The 22,695-nt window shown below is 47.8% G+C and overlaps 1 protein-coding gene across 2 annotated transcripts in view; it reads right to left on the minus strand.

The window, feature by feature from the left end:
- Nucleotides 1–20,416, minus strand: part of TRAF3 (TNF receptor associated factor 3) — a 120,052-nt gene extending 99,636 nt beyond the window's left edge. For both annotated transcript variants that reach the window (XM_070477784.1, XM_070477782.1), the window contains exon 1: nucleotides 20,159–20,416. The gene's annotated coding sequence lies outside the window, so the exon portion shown is untranslated. The remainder of the gene's footprint in view (nucleotides 1–20,158) is intronic.
- Nucleotides 20,417–22,695: the final 2,279 nt, after the last annotated feature.

Raw genomic sequence — 22,695 nt, forward strand, 5'->3', positions numbered from 1 at the left:
GAAAATATTGAATTACCTGAAGAATAAAGTCTGGCATAACAAATATAAAGGTGCTGGGAAAACAAAGGAACCAAATGGGGAAAGTGTAAACCCACGGATGGAGGAATTGCAAGAGCACTAACAGCTAAGTCTGCAGAACGCCTGCTTGTGGCGGGGAGTTTTACACACATACTCACATGTTAACATGATCTGTATTCACCGGCTATGACCACCTATATTCAGAGTCTCTACAGCTCCACAAGTCCTTACCCCAAACTGAGGCCAGAAATGTTTCAGAGTTCAGAACTCAGATGTGTGTCAGAGTTCAGAACTGTCTGGATTTCAGAAAGGAAACAGTGTATGTATTATACATTACATAACACTCCCACTGAAGTCTGGGATGGCAGCTCTAAGAACACACATGAACAGTCTGAACAGGAATATTCATACTTAAAAATACTTCATATTTATAAAGATTATAAAAAGCATCACATCAGTTCAGGCCAGGTTTTGGCACCAAACCTGTGACAAAAGCAGTGTGTTTTCAGCGCTCTGCGGCTTCAGAACTGTGGCCGAGGCACCAGGGGCCGCTGTGCCGTCCCCGTCAGGGGGCCCGCTCAAGTCCACTCGGCCCCAAAGCCTGCGCTTCACCTGAGCGCCCCGAGACACCCCTGGGACTCACAGGTGTGAGGCAGGCCTGGGATCCGGCCTTTCCAAGGACCAGGACCCGTCCTCTGAGGAGAGAGAAGCGCGCCTTCTGACTACACCACAGGCTCTCAGCCCTGCTGGGGGCCCTTTAAAGATGCCCGGGAAATCTGATGTCCGGGGCCTTGAGAGGGCGAAGCAGTCTGAGGTGGCCCCCACGTTTGCCGTCCCTTCTAACAGTTCTAATGCACAGCTGGGACTCAGAGTCACTGAGAACGCAAGCCTCCGAGAAGGCAGCCTGCTGTCGTCAGGAGTGCGGCTGACGAGTCCCCACTGCCCATCAGAGGGGCCTGGGACGCTTCCAGGGACAAGCAGGACACATTATGAAGTTCTTCAGGGATGGATGGAATAGTCCAGCCTCACCGGGCTCTGTGGATCAGGGGTCTTCCCTCCCCCGAAACCAGTGAGACCCTAGACACACCACAGAAGGCAGGAGTCACGGGGAAACCACACGTCGGTTCAGAATCAAGACGTGGCTGCTGCCTACCCGCCAGGGGGACGAACAGCAGAAGGTGATGAGGATAGAGGTTCGGACGCTTAGGCGGCTGCGACACCACGGGCACGAACTGGTGACCGGGGAGAGACCCGCACACACCCATCAGACTAGACATCGTGCTATGTTCCCGAACCTCTGACTGAGAGGGACGTCGGAGTGCGGGCAGCCTGCTCTTCCCACCGCCAGGGAGGCCAGCTCCCGCTGAAGGCGCCCATCATGAGGAGGCCCCTGAAGAGCCTCCGTCACACGTGTCTGCCCCCAAGGCCACCTCAAACCCAATTCCATTTCCCAAATCCCAAGTCGGCGGTCACCTTCCACACGCAGACTCAGGCCACTCGCGACGGGACATGGACACACTCCAGCCTGCTCACCGTCCTGCTGCCAGTTCGCTGGAGAGGCTCATCTGGTAAAAGTCCTTGTAGAAACAAAACAAGAATCCTATTCTGCTCCCTGACTTACTGACCCATCCTGTCATTCACCCCCTTTTACTTCTGTTGCATGGCTTTTGGGCCGCACAAGACGGCATCAGGGCTGCCTCCTCAGTCTCAGAGAAGGCTGGCCAGCACCTGTGTTTCAACAGGCCAGACGGCAGCTGCCCACTGCGACCTCCACGCCTGTGAGTCCAGGAAGCAGGGCGTCAAACCAGAGAGGATGACTCTCGAGGCTCAAGATCAAATGAATCTGCCTGTGACTCTGTGGACATGCCTGGGGCTGTCCCTGCTTCCTTCTCTCCGCACTGTATCTTCTCAAAGGGGAATGCTGGGACGCCTGTCCCAACGTTGTATGTCGGAAGCACACAGCTCATCTGGGTTCACAGGTGGAGAGGAATTCTGCTCAAGATGGATCACACCTCCCAACTCACCCACATGTTATTTAGAGGATATCTATCAGACTAAACAAAAAGTTCACTCAGGTTTTTCCATATCATCTAACAACGCGAACAAACTTTGTGACTAATCCAATACATAACACCTTGGACTTTAGACTTCCGAGCTTAAGGTTTTTGTGGCTGTTGGAATGGAATGAATATATTTTACATGTCAGGAAACATGAATTTTGGGGTCCAGAAGAGAAGGCTATGGACTGAATTATGCCCCCTCAAAATTCATATGTTGCAACTCTAACCCCTAAAGGAAAACTCTAATCCTAAAAGAAATCGATCCTTAATACTCATTGGAAGGACTGATGCTGAAGCTGAAGATCCAGTACTCTGGCCACCTGATGTAAGGAGCCGATTCACTGGAAAAGACCCTGATGCTGGGGAAGATTGAAGGCAGGAGGAAAAGGGGATGACAGAGGATGAGATGGTTGGATGGCATCACCGACTAGATGGACATGAGTTTGAGCAAGCTCCAGGAGACCGTGAAGGACAAGGAGGCCTGGTATGCTGCAGTCCATGGCGTCACAAAGAATCGGACACAACTGAGCGACTGAACAACAACAACTCTAACTCCTAATGTGACAGCATTTGGAGACGGGCCTCTGGGAAATAATCAGGGGCCAAATAAGAGCAGATACCAGACAGCCTGCTTCCTGTCTGTCTCCCTACATGTAGGACGTAGTGAAAAGATGACACACCTGCACGCCAGCAACAGGAACTTCACCTGAAACTGAACTGGATGTCCAACGTCCAGAACTGTGAGAAATAAATTCCTATTGCTTAAGCCACACAATTTATGATACTTTGTTAGGACAGCCTGTACTTTGTTAGGACAGCCTGAGCTAACACATGCCTCTTGCATAAAGTGTAAAGTCCCAGGTTTAAATGAGCAGTCTGAGTTTCTCGAGAACAAGAGTGTCTCAGTTATTTATACAAACACACACACATATATTTATATGCACACACACCCCTAGCATGTAACAGCATGACTGGCATTCATGAAGTGCTTTATAAAAGTTTGCTGACTCCAGAAAGTAGGCAGAGAGGGAACATACCTCAACATAATAAAGACTATATGTGACAAAACCACAGTTAATATCATACTCAGTGGTGAAAGGCTGATAGTATTTCCTCTAAGATCGGGAACAAAACAAGGATGCCCACTCTCACCACTTTTGTTCAACAGAGTTTTGGAAGTCCTAGCGAAAGCAGTCAGAGAAGAAATGGAAATAAAAGGAATTCAAACTGGAGAAGAAGAAGCAAAACTGTCACTCTTTGCAGATAACATGATACTATACATAGAAAATCCTAAAGACATCACCAAAAACTATTAGAGTTCATGAATGAATTCAGTATAGTTGCAGTACACAAAATCAATACACGTAAATCAACTGCATTTCTTATATACTAATGAAGAGAAATTAAGGAAACAACCCCATTTACCGTGGCATCAAAAAGAATAAAATATCTAGGGGGAAAAACCTATCTAAGGAGGCAAAAGATCTGTACTCTGAAAACTGTAAGACACTGATGAAAGAAACTGAAGATGATGCAAATAAATCGAAAGATACACTGTGTTCTTAGATTAGAAGAGTGAAAATGGTTAAAATGCCTATACTACTCAAGGCAATCCAGAGAGCCAACACAATCAAATTACCAAATGGCATTTTTCACAGAACTAGAACCAAAAAAAAGAAAAAATTTTGATTTGTGTGGAAACACAGAAGACCCTGAAATAGCCAAAGCCGTCCTGAGAAAGAAAAAGGGAGCTGGAAGAATGGAGCCTCCCTAACTTCAGATTATACTACAAAGCTACAGTACTCAAAACAATACTGTACCAAGAAAAACATAGATCAATGAGACAGGACAGACATCCCAGAAATAAACCTATGCACCTGTGGTCAATTAATCCACAACAAGGGAGGGAAGGATGTACACTGGAGAAACGACAGTCTCTTCAACAAGTGGTGCTGGGAAAACTAGACAGTAACACGTAAAAGAATGAAATTAAAACATTCTCTAACATCATCTACAAAAATAAACTCAAAATAGAAGAAAGATCAGGCTTTCCTGGTGGCCCCGTGGTCTAAAATCGGCCTGCCAGTGCAGGGGACACCGGTTTGATCCCTGGTTTGAGAAAACCCCAGACGCCGGGGGGGCAGCCAGGCCCATGCCTCACAGCTGAGCCCACACTCCAGAGCCCGTGTGCTGGGACAACTGAGCCCAACACTGCCAGCGACTGAAGCCCGCGCTCCAGAGCCCGTGTGCCGGGGCAACTGAGCCCAACACTGCCAGCGACTGAAGCCTGCGCTCCAGAGCCCGCGCTCTGCAACAAGAAGCCCCCACAGTGAGAAACCTGTGCACCACAACTGGAGAATACCTCTACTCGCTGCAACTAAAGAGAGCCTGTGCACAGCACAGGCATAAATAAAATAAATTAAAAAAAAAAACAAAACAGGAAAAGTCTTTAAAAAATGGATTGAAGACCTAAATAAAGACCAGATACTATAAAACTCCAACAGGAAAACGTAGACTGAACACTCTTAGACATAAAATTGTGGCAATATCTTTTCAGATCCATCTCCTAGAGTAATGGAAATAAAGCAAAAAATAACAAATGGGACCTAATTAATCTTAAAGCCTTTACACAGCAAAGGAAACCATAAGCAAAACAAAAAGACAACCTACAGACTGGGAGGAGATATTTGCAAACAATGTGACCAACAGAGATTAATTTCTAAAATATACAAATAGCTCAAACAACTCAATATAAAAAATAAAAACAACTCAATCTAAAAATGGGCAGAAGACCTAGACATTTCTCCAAAGATATACAGATGGCAAACAGGCACATGAAAAATGCTCAACATCGCTAATTATTAGAGAAATGCAAACCAAACCTCACATTGGTCAGAATGGCCATCACCAAAAAGTCTGGAGACTTTCTGGCCATCATCTAAAAGAATGGAGAAAAAGGAACCCTGCTACACTACTAGTGGAAATGTAAACCGTGCAGCCACCATGGAGGACAGTGTGAAAAGTGAAAGTGGAAGTGGCTCAGTCGTGTCCAACTCTCACAACTCCACAGACTATACCATCCCTGGAATTCTCCAGGCCAGAATACTGGAGTGGGTAGCCTTTCCCTTCTCCAGGGGATCTTCCCAACACAGGGATTGAATCCAGGTCTCCCACATTGCAGGCAGATTCTTTACCAGCTGAGCCACAAGGCAAGTCCAAGTATACTGGAGCGGGTAGCCTATCCCTGCTCCAGCAGATCTTCCTGACCCAGGAATCGAAGCGGGGTCTCCTGCACTGCAGGCGGATTCTTTACCAACTGAGCTGTCAGGGAAGTCCAGAGAACAGTATGGAGGGTCCTTAAAAACTAAAACTAAGAGCTGCCATCTGATCCTGCAATCCCATTTCTGGGCATTTATCTGGAGAAAACTATAATCCAAAAAGATGCACGCACCCCAATGTTCACAGCAGCACTACTTACAATACCCAAGGCATGGAGGCAACCTAAACGCCCATCAACAGATGAACGGATAAAGAAAATACGGTGTGTGTGTGTATATACTAAGCAGTGGCATACTGCTGCTGCTGCTGCTGCTAAGTCGCTTCAGTCGTGTCTGACTCTGTGCGACCCCATAGACGGCAGCCCACTAGGCTCCCTCTTCCCTGGGATTCTCCAGGCAAGAACACTGGAGTGGGTTGCCATTTCCTTCTCCAATGCATGAAAGTGAAAAGTGAAAGTGAAGTCGCTCAGTTGAGTCGGACTCTTAGCGACCCCATGGACTGCAGCCCAGCAGGCTCCTCCGTCCACGTGATTTTCCAGGCAAGAGCACTGGAGTGGGGTGCCATTGCCTTCTCCAAGCAGTGGCATACTACTCAACCATAAAAAAGGAATGAAATAACGCCATTTGCAGCAACATGGACGGACCTAGGTATTATTATACTAAGCAAAGTAAGCAATACAGAAAAAAGACAAATATCATATAATATCACTTATCTGTAGAATCTTAAAAAAAATACAAATTAACTTATTTACAAAACAGAAATAGACCAATAGACATACAAAACAAATTCATGGTTTCCAAAGGGGAAACGGTGAGAGAGGAATAAGTTAAGAGGTTGGGGTTAACACATAACACACTATTGTATATGAAATAGATAAACAACAGAGATCTCCTGTTCAACACAGGGGACTATACTCAATATTTTATAATAACCTGTGAGGGAAAATGTTTATGTGTATATAAATAACTGAATCACTGCTATATACCTGAAACTAATACGTCACTGTAAATCAACTATACTTCAATAAAATTTCTTTTAAAAAGTTTGCTGAGCTGAACAAAATCTGGTCAGTGTTCATTTAAATGTTTTCCCTTATACTCTTCACACACACACACAGCACTGAACTCAGCCAAGCGCCCAGCAGATAAACATGTGCTCAAACAGTGAGTGTCTGCTGGGCACCTCCTCTACTCTCTCTCCTGGGCTGAAACTTGCATGCTCCTTTAGCCTTAAATACCGCATTTCCTGTCTCTGGTGAATTCCTTTTTTAAGGCTTACTATTCCATTATCACAACCACCACTCCTGTCACCACTATTCCTGTCTAGCATGAACGGAAACAGAGGCTGCAAAGGGTAAACATAAGCTGCCGGAGGCCACAAAGACGTGGGTCCTGTGCGCGGGTCCCGACACCTGCCTGAATCTTGTCCACCTGCAGCAGGGCTTCCACTGGTGGGAGGCCCCTACCTCTGACCCCCACTTCTCCAGACCCTGGTTCACCAACAGGTGGCCTCCATGCTTCCCATCACTTCGTGTAATTGAGAAACTTTTACACCTGCAGTGTTATACTCAGAGGAACACAATGTCAAAACTGTCAGAGTCCTACCTTTCACTGTGAATGCCACTGCCCTCCTGACCCCTCATCTTCCCCAGTCCACTCGTCTCATTACCCTTCTTTAGCCCCTATGTTGGCCACCCCTGGGCCACAGTCACCGCATTCTGGTACAGACTCCTACAGGTAATAATGAATGAAAAAAGTAAGTAGTATCGAAAGAACCATCCCCCCAAGAATAAGGAATGGGAAGCCCACACCCAGAAAATTATATGTGTGTGTGTGTGTGTGTGTGTGTGCTGGGGGAGGGGGCTTCCTTGGTGACTCAGTAAAGAGTTACCTGTATAGTGTACCTACATTGGCAGGTAAAGAATCCATCTGCCAACACAGAAGATACAGGTTCGATCCCTGGGTCACAAAGATCTCCTGGAGGAGGAAATGGCAACCCACTCCAGTATTTCTGCCTGAGAAATCCCATGGCAAGCTACAGTCCATAAGGACTCAAAGAGTCAGACATGACTTAGTGACTAAATGATAACAAGGGGCAGTCTTGGAAAGTTGTTTAGAACTGAGATTGCTGACCTGAAGATCTGGATTTTGTTTTGGGGCTTCCCTGGTGGCTCAGAGAGTAAAGAATCTGCCTGCAATTCAGGAGATCAGACCTGGGTTCAATCCCTGGGCCAGGAAGATCCCCTGGAGAAGGGAATGTTTACCCACCCCAGAATTCTTGTCTGGAGAATTCTCCATGGACAGAGGAGCCTGATGAGTATGAATGTGTGTGTGGGCGTGTGTGTGTGTGTATCTGTTTATGTATAATATGGGTGCATGTATACATATGGGTGTACGTACATGTATGTGTATGTGTGTGTGCACATATGTATGTATGCAGTGTGTGTATACACATATGTATATGTGTGTGTGTTTATGGGCTTCCCAGGTGGCAGTAGTGGTAAAGAACCTGCCTGCCAATCCAAGAGCTGCAGAGAGGAGAATCTGATCTCTGGGTTGGGAAGATCCCCTGCAGCAGGAAATGGCTACCCCACTCCAGTGTTCTTGCCTGGAAAATTCCATAGACAAAGGAGTCTGGTGGGCTAAGGTCTAGGGGAGTCACAAAGAATTGGACATGACTGAATGAGCACACATGTATTTACATAAAACTTTACTATAAGAGGCCTCAGATCATCTAGACCAGAGGTTCTTACATCAGGCTTGATGGGAGGTGTCCGGAAGCTCCCAGGACTCCCTGAAATCCCATGCATTAGTCACTTCAGTGTATCCACCACATAAAGGAGGTGACTGGACACTCACCCCACTCTGGACAAAGGTTAGATACCTGGGAGTGGTGGGCATTTGGGAACACAGGCAAGCCACGCTTGGGAAACACGAACCTGGGCGGTTCTGTGGCACCACCTCTGGGCCGGGACTCTGCCAAGGCAGCACTGGGCAGGCAGGGCTCTCTGTGCAGGCGCAAGCAGAGGGCACATGTGGGACACAGCTCCACCCCTCTGCACCCCTATTATCTCGATATTGGGTGGCTTCACTGGAACCAAAACTGCAGATTCCTTGTTCCATGATTTAAATCCACTTCTTCCGTCCTCTCTGACCTCATCACATTTGCCCCAACTCAAACAGTGTTGCAATCATCTGCTGAGATGGGCAGAGAAGGCAGATTCACAGAAAACGAGACTTCTAGTTAGAACCAATGCAGACACACCTCTGCACAGGCTGTCAAATTATCCCATACTTTTACACACAAACAGCCCTAAGTTTATTCTAACAGATGCCTACCAGAATGATCTAGAGTGAAGAAAAGGAAATCTGGGATATAGGCTTACTAATATATTCTTGATGAAATTTTAAAAACAGAGAATTGTAATACTCTTCAAAATGAAAGTGAAGATTTTAAGTAACTTTTTAAAATGAACTAATAGGAGGGAAATTTCACAGATCCAAAATTATACCTGAGAAACTTCTGACGAGATGATCGAGGATGCCCGAATAAATATAAATCACACATTTTATATAGGCAATTACCATTTTATGAATGGATGTGTCCATTCGTGAATTCTTGGTTCGGAACACAGAATGCATTTTCTCACCAAAAAGGGTAACACACAACAGCTGGAATTTCCATTTTAGCCCACAACAGCCTCTCTTAGAAAGTATACACAATACGTGTATTGTTGACAGCACCGCAGAATCTAACCACCATACATATAATGGATTAAAGAAGGTCACAAGTTCCCTGCCACAGCTCTCATCAAGAGGCAGGCTCTATGTCCCCTCTCCTCAGTGTGGGAGTACGCTGTGGGGTCTTCAACTAACAGACACAGCAAGAGCAACGCTGCGCCGCTCTGTCAGCCCACCTCCTCTCCTACGGCAGTCACTCCAGGAATCCTTGGCTGCCGTCGAAGAAGTCCAACCACCCTAGCAGAGAGGTCACCTGACGAGGCCCTGACACCACGTGGAGAGCGAGGGACCACTAGGCCTGGCCTTCTAACCATCCACACAGGTGAGCATTGCCATTTTGGACCCTCCAGATCAGATCAGAGAGCAGATAAATTCCAGTGAGTAGCTTCAGTTAATGCTGCAGTTAACATAGAGCAGAAGAATCATCCAGCTAAGCCCTGCCTGACCAACCCACAGAACCATACTATCTATTAACAATAACAAATCACTGTTTTAGGTAACAGATGCTTAGGATGGTCTGTGACTCAGCAATCATTATCTAGAACAATCTGTGGTTTTTTCAGGAAATAACAGAATCTCTGGCACTGGCATCAGGAATAGAGTCCCTTCCTCCATTCTCCAGGGTTGACATAGCATTAAGGTGGTAATGTCAGCCAGGATTTTGCTAGCTATTAGCCACTGGGAAGCCTCGTGTTGGAAAGCAAGGAGGTATACAGTATGATCATCATCAGAGAGCTTTCCTGTCTGCTTCAAACCCTCCTAGAATTTTCTACGCACTACTGAAGACAGGTTTCAAAAGTCTGAAGAAACACAATGTACAGTCAAAATGCAGCTGATACCTTGATACCAAAGCCAAAGATACAAATAAAGAAAATGAAGGACCAATATTCTATATAAACACAGATGAGAAAATTCTCAACAAAACAGTAGCAAACCAAATCTAACAACACATTAAGAGGATTATGCACCATGACAGGGTGAGACATATCCTAGGAAAGCAAGGGAGGTTCAACACACAAAAATCAACTAATGGAGCATACCACCTTAACAGAAGGAAAGGGGGAAACCACAGACACACAGAAAGCATCTGACAAAACTCAACAACCTTTCATCACAAAATAACCAGTATGATAGGAATTTAAGGGAACTTCCTTAACATGACAAAGGGCACTTATTTTTTTTTTTTTTTTAAACCACACATAACTTCATAATCACATTGAAAAGTTTTCCCCTAAGGTCAGGAACAAGACAAGGATGTCTGCTTTCACCTCTGCTATTCAAACTGCAGGAGAACTCCTAGCCAGAGCAATGAGGCAAGAAAAAGAAATAAAAAGAAATAAAAGGTATCAACATTGCAAAGAAAGAAACAAAGTATCTCTATTTGCCAATGACATCACTATATATGTAGAAAATCCCATGTAATCTACCAAAAAAACTAATAGAGGTAATAACTAAATTCAGCAAGGCATATTATCAACACACAAAAATCAGTTGTGTTTTTATAAACCAGCACAATTCAAAAAGAAAATTAAAGAATTCCGTTTATAATAACATCCAAAAGAATACAACACCCAGGTATAAATTTAACCAAGGAAGCAAAAAATTTATATATTGAAATTATAAAATCTTACTGAAAGAAATTAAAGACATCTCACAGTCATGAATTGGGAGACTCAGTACTACATGGCAATTCCCCAAGGCAGATTTAATGCAATCCCTGTCAAAATTCCAATGACCTTTTTGAAGAAAGAGAAAAACTGATCCTCAAATTAATATGGAGCTATAAGTGGTGCCAAGTAGTCAAAGCAATATTGAAAAAGAAAAATAAAGCTGGAAGACTCACACTTCTCAAACTTACTACTTCAAAACTTTTCAAAAAGCTAAGATAATCAAAATGGTGTGCTGCTGGCATAAGGACAGACATACAGATCAATGGAATAGAACCGAGAGTCCAGAAATAAATGCAAACACATATGATAATTTATCTCCAACAAAGGTGCCAAGACCATCCAATGGGGAAAGAAAAGTCTCTTCAAAAAATGGTAGTAGGACAACCGGATAAGCAAATGCAAAAGATGAAGTGGGACTCCTACATCATTTATAAAAATTAACTCAAAATGGACCAAAGATCTAAATGTAAGAACTGAAACTATAAAATATATGGGTAAATCTTCATGACTTCAGATTTGGCAATGAATTTTCAGTTTTGATACCAAAAGCAAAAGGAAAAACAACAACAAAATAAAGTGGAATTCATAAAAATTAAAACCTTTTGTGCATCAAAGGACATTATCAAGAATGTGAAAGAACAACCAACAGAATAGGAAAAATATTTGTCAATCATAAATCCATTAAGAGTTAAATACCCAAAACATACGAAGAACTCCTACAACTCAACAACAAAAGAGACAACTCAGTTAAAACAAGGGCAAAGGACTTGAAGACATGTTGTTTCAAAGCAGATATACAATGAAAAGATGTTCAATATCATTGGTCATTAAGGAAATACATAACCACCATGAGATACCATTTTACATCCACTAAAATAGCTTGAATCAAAAAAAAAAAAGGCAAATGTTGACAAAGATGTGCAGAAATTGGAACCCTAGTACATTGCAGGTGGGGACAAGTTAGACACAGAATGACCATATGGCCTAGCAATTCCACTCCTAGGTATATTACCCGAGAGAAATGAAAACACTATGTCCACACAAAAACATGTATCTGTGTGTGTGTGTGTATACACACACACACACACACATATATATATATGACTCATAATAGCCAAAAGGTAAAAAACCCAGACATCCAACAGTGGATAAATGGATAAATAAACTGATATATACATAAATGGAATACTATTCAACCATGAAAAAAGAACAGAATACTGGTAAGTACTACAACATGGATGTACCCCAAAAACATTATGCTACGTGACAGAAGCTAGACACAAAAGGTAAGGGGCTGTACGGTCCTTTTTATATGACATATTCAAAACAAGCAAGTCTATAGCCATGGAAAGTAGATTAGAAGCTATTAGGGTTAGAAGAAAAGGGGGGATAGGGAATGATTACTTATTGAGTAGAGAATGTTTTACAGGGTGATAGAAAAGTTCTGAAACTAGAGCAAGCCCTGCGGTTGCACAAAATTGTGAATACACTATATACCATTGAACTGTACACTTCAAAATAGTTAATTGAATGTTATATGAATTTTGCCTCAATGAAAGAAAATTTGGTTGAACCACTGATCAACTCACACAAACACCTGAGTATCTAACATACTCCAGGCACTCTTCTAGGAAATGGGTTAAGGTGATGGACAAAAATTAAAAATGCAAGGTAAGTGACTAGAGAGTGAAGCAGGGGCCATCTTAACTAGGGTGTTGAGGGAAAACCTAGAAGAGGTGACATTTGAACAGAGACTGGAACAATTTTAACATTATTATGCTAAATAATGGAAGAAAATAATGTATTAAAATATAGTTTTAAATTTATCAAAAAAATCATATGTAAAAATTGCTAAAAAACTGAGGGCCTATCTATAGACATTCCTTTTTGTGCAAATAGTGATTTTTAGTTTCCAGATATTTTATTCTTTGTTAAAAATAATTTCTTTACAGTCCAATAATGTGCTTCTTCTACCCCTACCTGCCTTCCAGGGCCAGGCCCACTCCCAAGACAGCGTACTGTTCACCTTGTTAACAAGCATGTTCTCCCTTTAGGAAATCATGCAGGGAAGGAATTCCCACTCACAACCTGCCAGGTCCCCACATCCACTCACATTCTCACTTTCAGTCCTCACAAATCACCCCTTCATAGATGAGAAAACTGAGATTCAGAAAGGATAAATAACTTACTATCACACTGACCTAAAGGAAGGACCAGAATTCAAACTGGGTCTGACTTCAGGCCCAAACTCCTTCCACATGTAAATTCATCCCATCTGAGATGGCCTGAGAACATTTTGGGCCAGACTGTGAAAATATGATGAAGCGGCCCTGTCCTCAAGAAGTTTGTCATCACAACACTAGAGACCCATCCCAGATGCACCAGAACCTCCCTGAAGCTAGAGAAGGCAGGGCAGGCTTCCCCAGAAACATCAGGCCCTTGCTACCTCTTCCACACACTGCCTTAACCCCACTGCCTCTAACCTGGCATGAGGACAAAGAGGACCTACCCCTTGTCGCTTGAGGAACCTGACCTTGAGACCTCAGGGTCCAGCTGTGACCCCGTGTACACAGCCCTCCCCCTGGCAGGTACAGATGGCTACGAAACATGCCCCCGCCCCTCAGTCATCACCAGTTTCATGTTCAAAACTTTACAGTGGTTCTAGCTTAAGAGCCACATAAAATCTTCAACAAAATACCAGTGACATCACTTCCTTGCTAACTGTGGAGGTTTCTTTGTCTTTAACTCATATTCCCATAAGCAATCCGCAGTTATAATTAAATTCCACATGAATGGGTGGAATCTGTCCATGTTGGGCTGTAACCAGCTCTATAGAGTGACCAAGCCTCCGGGACTTGTTCACCACTAACAAGCTAACATTTGTAAAAGCCTGTAAAGATGTAATGACTACATACTATCATTATTACTAGACTTCCGGTTTAAATGTAAATTAAGAGAGAAAGGGGAAAGAAAACACATTAGTAAATCAAGTTTGGGACCGCTTCTCGGCAAGAACCACAGAGTGAAGAATGCCCTCACTGATCTTATTAAAAGGACATGGAACGCAGGGTCGCTGCTGTAGGAGAATGAAAGGGAGAGAAGGGACGGAGCACCAGCAGGAAGAGAATCCATACAGGCAGAACAGATGCTGGAGGAGAGGAAGGGCCATGTGAAACGCATATGCTGGAAAAACACACGATGCCAAACATCTAGAATCTGAAAGCAAAACTACAAAGTCTAGAATAAGAACAAGATCTAAAAACGGATTGTAAATTCAGCCTAAACTGACCACAGAGCGGAGTGGTGAAAACACCGACTCTGGAGTCCAGCAGGCCTGAGGCTCTTCCTTTTCCCCACCTGTAAAATGGGGACAAGTCTGCCCTCCAGAGCCAGGCTGGCACCAAGGCGGCGCCCGAAGGCAGCCTCTTTCCTTCTGAGGCCGGCAGCCTGCTCGGCAGCCACAGAGGGCCCCGCGGGCTCTGAGGCCCGCCCCCTCACCCTTGCTGGCCACCTCTGCCCAGGCGCCCCGGCCCCTCCGCCGCAGAGCCACCACGCGGTGCTGCAGCCGGGCCACTCCTCCGGCAGAAGCTCCCTGAGGACAGTGCCCACACCACGTCTCACTTCACTCGTTAGCGCTGGCAAACTAGCCCAGCTCCTGGCTAAGTTCTCCCCCAAAAATGTGACTTGATTAATTTTCAATTATCCCAAATTGGATAGAGGCCAAGCAGCTTCCCTGGGGCCAATCTTGGGGAAATGAAGACTGCAGGGGGCAAGGGAGGAAAAAAAAGCACCTCTACCCTGGGTGAACCTTGCCGGCCTGCCAGATAATGGACTGACTTGGGAGCCCTCCTTACCCAAACACTCTCAGCCAGCTGCCTCCCAGTATAAAAGGAGGGAACTTCTCTCAGACATCTCTCCACGTGCGTCTGACGCGTTAGTTTAGGGCTGACACATTCTAAGGTCTCAACCCTCTTCCTCTATTAGATCTCAGTCCATTACTATAAAAATTAACATCAATAAAAGGTTCTCTTGTCCATTTCTTTCATAAGAAGCAAGTCTGTGCCTGCTGCTGTTCATCCCATTTTACAGATGGAGACACTAATTCAGAGAGGCCCAGAAGCCACTCTGGGTCGTTCTGCTGGTGTGCAAAAAGGCAGGACTGGGATTCCAATCTTTAAAGCTGGTGCCTTCCACCATGCCCACACTTCTCAAGCCAGAAGGTGGATGGCCCCTAGGACACATGGCAGGAATGCCAGGGGACCCCTTACCAACCCTGGGGGAGTCAAGGATGAACACAATGCATCTTCTGGAGAATCCAATGCACTCAACAACTGAAGGGGGCAAAGTGTGTTTACGGCAAAAGAAAAAACAGACATATAACTGAGTACAGTGTAAAATTCCTATTAAATTTTAAGATAAAACTTAATGGGCTTGGACTCCTATCAAGGGTTTGAGACATACTGGACTAAAACCACGCCTTTCCCACAGAGAAAAGCCTTCTGAAACCAGAACACTTAATTTACCCCATAATAACATTTCAAACACCAGGCTATATTAATCCAAAAAAGACAGAATTTAATTTCCAGAATAAAGTTGTGACTCCCGGGCATTACTGGGCAAGGCAGGACTCAGGAGAACAGATTTCCTTGCGTTTCTCTTTAAGTCATTCAAAGCACCCAGGAAAGTTAAGATGCTGGATGAAGACCCCTATCTTAAAAGCCCCCTCACACAACAAACCTGGGAGCTAAGCGCTATCAGAACTGGGGGTGGAGGGGGCACAGTCCAGAGACGCAGCCACAGGGCACCCCCACCTGCAGACACATATGCCAAACCACACGGAGCCACCAGGCAAGCATCTGTTACGTCCCTCTTCCTTCCCAAACTTGCAGATTCCTGACACAAACACTGACGGAGCATCAGTCAACCATGTGCCAGGCCCTGGGCGGGGAGAAGGGGGGTCTAACCAGCACCCCACCACTTCAAGTGTATGCAGGTCTTCTACTGGACATTAACCTTCCAGGGTACAGTCAGTCACTGAAAACCTTCACTACAATTTTGACTCCTGGAAACTAACGTTTTAGTATTTTTGATGCTTCTGTCGTCCCGAAGGTTACTTTATCCCAATCGATTAATGAATTTAGCTTTTCTCTCCATTCAAAGAAACCAAGTTTCCAATAAATATAATTATGGTTCTTGCCACAGAATTGGTGTTTTAATTGGAAAAGAAATTAGGATACCAGAACAGCAGGCATGATATCTTTCTTGGTAGAATGGCCTCATGAGAAGTTACGAAGTAACCTCCATTAAAAAAAAAAAAACATGCAGTCAGGAATTCCCTGATGGTCCAGTGGTTAGGACTCTGCACTCTCACTGCCTAGGGCCCAGGTTCAATTCCAAGATGGCAAACTAAGATCCCACAAGCAGCGCACTGCAGCCAAAAACAAACAAGAAAACGTGGAGTTATACATCAGCATGGAGTAAACCTTACAAAAAAGTAAACCATGAAATGAACTTACAGGGAGCTTTTTTAGTTCTTGAGAATTAAAGAGATTTAGGTCATTTCAGCATGGATGACAGAGCAGCGGGTTTGGGGGCGTCCCCCGGGGAAGGGGCGTTCCAACACTTATTCCCCTCCCCACCACCTTTTGAGACTATCCACCTACAGTGAGAAACGGCAGGGACAGCCAAGTGTGGCCGTCCAGGTCAGGGACCACCGCTCTGTCCCCCACCCCAGACCTGGCCCACCGCAGGGCAGACCTCTTGGTCACAAAGGGTCTGGCAGGGGCCAGGGGACAGCATGGGAATCATTACAACCGGAAACCCACTGACCACCAGCATCACTAAGACCGTGTCTACTGGCATGAAGCAACAGGACCGGCACACCATCAGATGCCATCTTCCCAAAACAAAGTGGGGCAGGGAGAAGTCCTCTTCCTGCCAATCTCAGGGTGGGCCCATGGCACCTGCCTTATTGGCACTCGGTCTCAACACCCACTTCCCAGAAGCCTTCCCTGACTCCCCCGCCAGCCAGGAGCTGTCTGCCCCTTCCCTGAATTCCCACCATCCTTCCAGCCCTCTGCACAATCCGCTCATCCACTTCAGTCTACTCTGCAGGACGTTTCTAGCCTCTTCCCAGTGGGACTGCACTCTCTAGCTGAGCGGCCAACTTCCTGAAGGCAGGATGGTGAAATCTTCCTTTTCCCTCTCCCTTCCGGGCATAAGCTTCAGTCCTGGTGCTACCTGGTCAAACACCACTGGTTTCCGGCATCTTCCTCCACCACGCACAGGGGCTGAAACCACACTCTCAAAGGCAAGTGCTGCAACTCCCTCATCCCAGCACTGGAACCAGAGCATTATAGGAAGTCAAGGCACACTCACTGAACGCCAAATTCAAGGAGAATAAGACTCCCCCATTCCAGCCAATGATCTACTTATCCTGCAGAGTACAGAACTCAGCAAGGGATTCCAACCTCATTTCTGGAGTTGACAGAAACCCACAACAGTCACCTGCATTTATGACATCTCACCACCTGCCAGCCTCACCCCCAACAACTCTGCACAGAGAGACAAGCAATTCTGGCCCAAAAGGAGGTTTTGATGCTTGATGACAAAAACCTCACCTTCTCCTTCCTAGAGTGGTCAGTCCCCCACCCCTCACTGTGTTGGGCAGACCGCAGTCAATGAAGGCCCTATAAAGTGAGAAAAACATTTTGTATTTTTAAATTATGAATACTAGACATTACAGGGGCACACATAATGTTTTCTTACATTGTTTTTCCTTTTCTGTTGAGAGCTGCACTGTCCCCTACTCCATGAGCAGCTATGGACCCAGACCCTGCTGCGATGGACCGAGCCACCCTGTCCCCATTCGCCTCTCGACCGCCCTCCTGCCCACAGGCGTCGGGGCCCCTCTTGCTGGCTTCACTCCCTCCACCCAAAGCAGGTTGGAGCATCGTCTCCACATTCAGGCCTCGACTGCCTCTCTCTGGGCAGCTTCCAAAACCACTGGCCTCACCGCCTTCTTTCTCACTTTGGAGCTCTTCCCCCAGTTTCTCTCTGTATCTCAAGTCAGTATGGTGACTCTCCTCCACCAGCAAAATAATAATTTTCCTTCCTCACAGAACACTTGTAAAGAAGCATGCGGGGGGTCCGGATTCCATTGGATTGACACAGAGGCCCTGGCCATATGAGGTCTCCTCTGCTTAGTTAACAGTTCGTAAATTGACCATTACAAGGAAACTCAACTATTGCATAATATTTGATAGGTTAGATCACTTGCTGTTTGTAGAGTCTTGCTCTACAGAGATGAGAAAATAGAGACGGGCAAATTTAACGCAATTTCCTTTGTTTGCTTGAGCTAGCCCAGACTTGCAACACCACAGTGACAGTTTTTCTTAAAGTACAGCTTTAACATCATCAAAAAGAGTGATAAATCATTCTTGTCCTTCAGCGTATTAGCATATCTATCCGGACAAACCTCCGCCCCCCCAGCCCCCACCAAGGTCCTTCCCGCTTTGCACAGCGAAAAATTAAAGGGATTCTAGTAGGGGTCTTTACGGAATCAAAACCCCAAACACAGGGGAAAACAGCTAGAAGCAGCTCAAATGTTTCAGTTAAACTAAGGACTCTCTTCAAGACACAAACAAGAGTAGGAATATTTTGATTGTATTAACAGAAACAACGGGCCAGCTGCTACTGCTTGTCTCCAGTGGAATATCTTTACACCCTTCTTTACAATGAGTGAGGCCATCTTATTAGTTCCAAAATGAATGGACAGCATCCAAGAAAAATAACTGGTTTTCTTCTCCCTCACAGAAAAATTCACATGAACGTCTTAGGAAAAAAAAAGAAAAATGCTGGAATTCTCCCTGCCAGCTCTCTGCTTCCAAGGCTTCTGCATTGTGACAGCTGGAACAGATGGCGTCTGGGAGAGACACCTTACATCTTAAACCTCATCCCTGATAAGGTCTGGTTTTGACTAGTGGTGCTGGAATCCGAGGTCTGTCAAGGTTTCTGTCCTGAGCACCTACTCACCAGATTTCCAATCTTGTACATTTGAGGGTTTTCCCACTAATAAGGCTTATTTTTGTTTTGGCCAAAAAATTTTTCGTCTTGAACTAATTTTCAGTATGTATATACTGTCACCACACAATGGTGAAAAAGCAAACACTTCCTTTCGTTTGAAAAACGAACGTACACTATTTTGCCAGACATCCTACACATGATGCAGTCTTTTGAACAGGCCATTTTCAAAGATGTGAAAGACAGAAGATTTTAGCACCAACTGATGGTCCACTTGGTCATTTCTTTAGATAAGGATTTTATATACAAATGCAAGATTACAGAACACACAACATTTCCAAAATGCTAAGGAAATGCTAAGGAAAAAAAAAAAAGAAAGAAAAAATTATGGCTTCTCCTCAGTTGTATGCTGTGAATGTAAATTAACAAGCGGCAACAACGCTCAACACAGCCTTTATGAATCCACAAAAATAAATGAATATATCACACACACACACCCTCATCTCATTCTGAAAACTAATTCACAGCTTAAAACGAAAACCATGAAATAAAATTTCTTCCTTCAACGGACAATTATATGAAGGCTTCTTAGATTTCAAAGCACGTCCACAACACTCCATCCATTTCCATTTTGTTGCTATGTTTTCAAGAGAAAGGTAAAGAATTCTTTTTCCACACGAGATTCTTTCTAAAGGCCTAAATATTAAATAGATGTCCCCAAACAGGGTGAAAACGTGGCAAAGTGTGCGTGAGCAATTAACCCAAGGCGGAATGTGTGCCTTTCGCCCCAAGCTGGATCCCAGTACCCGCCTGCCTCCGAGGCCACTGCAGCTCTTCGGTTATGAATCAGTCAGAGGTTCATCTGCAGAGGAATGACTCAGTATAAACTTTTAAATAATGGCTTAAAAAAAAAAAAAAAGAACCCAAGCCAACCCGGGGTGAACACGTTCGGCTATGGAGACACCCGAAACGGTCCGCTCCTCACCCCACAAAACACACAGGCTCGCCGGAGATGCTGATCTCTCGCCACCCCGGGGGTGGGGGGTGGGGGGTCACGTTTCCAAGCGGCCTCGGCGCCCCGTTTCCTGAAAAGCTGCGGGAACCCCGGCCCGCGGGGCCCTCGGCCCGGCCGGGCCGGGCCGGAGGACAAAGTTTCCCGAAGTTGAGGCGTCCGGGGGGCGGGCGGGCGCGGGCTGGGGCGGGGGCGAGACGGCGCCGCATCGGGCACTCGCCGCCGGGCGCCGGGCCTGCGCCGCCCCGGCCCCGCGCCGACCGACCCCGGGCCCGCCCGCCGCCCGCCGCCCGCCGCCCGGGGCGCGGGATGGAACCGCCGGGGATGGAGCCGCCCGCCGCCCGCCAGGCCCCTTACCCGCGTCCGCGCCGCCCGGCCGGCTCAGCAGCGCCGAGCCCGTCCTCCGCCGCGGTCCGCAGCGTCCTGCTCCCCGGGCAGCCCCATGTCGGGGGGCGGGGAAGGGCCGGCGGCCGCCGCCGCCGCCGCCGGCTGGAAAGTCCCTGCTGGGCTGCAACCCGGCTCGCGCACGCGGCGGCCGCGCCGCGCCGCGCTCCCTCGCCCTCACGCACCCTCTCGCAGGCACTTCCTCTCGCGCGCTGGAAATCCCCGCCGGCCGCCGGAGCGCGCCCTAGCGCGCGCGCGCCCCGCCCCCGCCGCCGGCCCGCGAGCGCGCGCGCGCGTGGGAGCCGCGGGAGCCCGCGAGAGCGGCCGGCTCCCCGCGCCGCCGCCCCGCGCGCCCCCGCCCGGCCTCGCGCGCGCCCGCCGCCCGTCGCTAAGGCCCTCCCCCCGGCGCCCGCCGCCCGGCCTTAGCAACGGCGCCGCGGCGCGGGCGGGGGCGGGCTCGGCCGCCCCCAGCGCCGCCCCGCCCCCGCGCGCGCGCGCGCGCCCGGCCCCCGGCGCCTCGCAGCCCCAGCCCCGGGCGTCCCCCCCTTTCCGGGTCGAAAAGCCACGCAAGCCGCGTGGGGGCCCGAAAGGTGCAGGTCCCCTTAGGGTCGGGAGCCATGGCGTCACGCGTTTCACCAGCGCGACCACCCTCACTCACACCGACACACATTGAGCACACAGGCTCACCCAACTACTCACAGTCACCGACACACAGCCAACTCGCGTTTTTACACATGCTCAGACACACATGCTCACAAGACATACAGACGCTCGCAGACACACAGTTCACACGCACTCCAGGACACACTTGGCCACAGACATGATCTCATGCGCTCACACATGTACGTGCATTCACACACTCGCCGACAGCCATGCGCCGTCGCGCCTGTGCACACTCACATATACACACTCGCTCCTCCACACCGCTCCCTCTCCTACACAGGACCAGGTGTTGGGGCTGAGGGAGCCCATTGAGGGGGGGCTCCTAACCCTTTGGCCTTTCCTTGCTGCCGGGGCCCCTCCCACACTCAGGAAGTTGTGTCTGGATCGAGTGTGAACAGCGTGGCCAGTCTGCCACACGTTCCCAGAGCGCCCTGCTGGCCTGGGGACCCCACGACAGAGCCTACAGCCCTGTGAACCCCCTCCCCGCCCTAGACTCCAGGCCTTCTGGGGCACCCGCTTCTCCACAGGCCTCGGCTCTCTGCACCCCCCGCAAAGCCATCGATGATTCCCCAAAGTCTTCTAGGAGAGTTCGACCTGCTTGGGCCTGGCAAGACAGGGCACAGCGGAGGGCCTGTCTATGCGTGAGGCTCCAGTCCAACCAAAGAGCAAGGCCATTTCTGCATCAGTTGACGGTCAACACGGAGGGGACAGAATGGTCTCCCCCGTTTTCTCTTCCTCAGAAGGTTCATAGAGATCTCCAGACAGAGCCGAGACCAGTGTCACCAGCTTAAGCCAGTCTCCCTTCTTATACTTCTCCAGTGACTCGTCGAATAAAGGCAAGAAGTTCAGCATCTCCTCCAGAGGCTTCCTCTGTGGAACGCTCCAGAACCCTCGACAGTCTGGTCAGGCTGCTGGAACCCCGGCTCTGGCGCCATCAGCCCGCCGGTGTGTGCTTGTTCTCCAGCCGCAGAGGTGCGCTCTCTAGACTCTCAGACGGCAGCAGGGCCCCTGCTCGGGCCACTCGCTGAGAGGGCACAGCTCCCCGAGTTCAGCCCGGAGAACCCAAGATGGCTGTCATCCCCCCAGCAACCATGTTGAGGTGGCGGGTCAGCCTCGGCCAGCCCTGCGCACAGACCGCTGGGCTCTGACTGGAACCTCAGTTACCAGAGGAGCTCCCCTCTCGGCGGCAAGGGGAGCATTCCCTTCTACTCCGGAGCCTTGGGTGTCCCTGCTTGCCTGTCAGAAGCCTTAATGGCAGCTGCGGCTCCTCAGGCCAGGCCCGGGGCTCCAAGGCCTCTGTGTATCTGCTCATCTCTCAGCTCCCCCAGGCCGGCTCGGGCCGCACTCCCACCTCCTCCCTCACACTATATTGGGGTCTTTCTAGGACTTTGCCAGAAATTCTCTAGACTGGACCGTTTTTTGGTTCTTTTAACACAGACAACAAGGTTGAAGTTTCAAAGACCCGTCAGAGGGGTTTTGGACAACTCTGTGTGTTCTCCACCAAAGCGGTGCCAAGCGGCAATGCAGGATGAAGACAGGTACGGCCGTGGTTGAGCCCCCTGCTGGGCAGTGAGGACCTGCCCCTGTCTTCTCCCCGCTTCTTTCTCTTCTCCAAGCGTCTGAGCAGTTCTGGACCCGCTGCTTTGGGGAGTTGGAGGGGCCTGCAGCGCAAAGTTTGCCTCGAAGCAGGAAACCGCTTTGGGGGGCGAGCGTTCTGTCCTCCGCAGTTACGGCCGCCGGGCAGCAGTGACGGACAGCGACGCTGGCCAATCACAGCGCTCCTCACTGCATTTCAAGGGCTGAGCTCGCTGTTCCCTATGGCAACGTGGAACAACAAGCTGACACCA

The sequence above is a fragment of the Odocoileus virginianus genome, chromosome 16 (assembly GCF_023699985.2).
Source record: "Odocoileus virginianus isolate 20LAN1187 ecotype Illinois chromosome 16, Ovbor_1.2, whole genome shotgun sequence".
Lineage (NCBI taxonomy): Eukaryota > Metazoa > Chordata > Mammalia > Artiodactyla > Cervidae > Odocoileus > Odocoileus virginianus.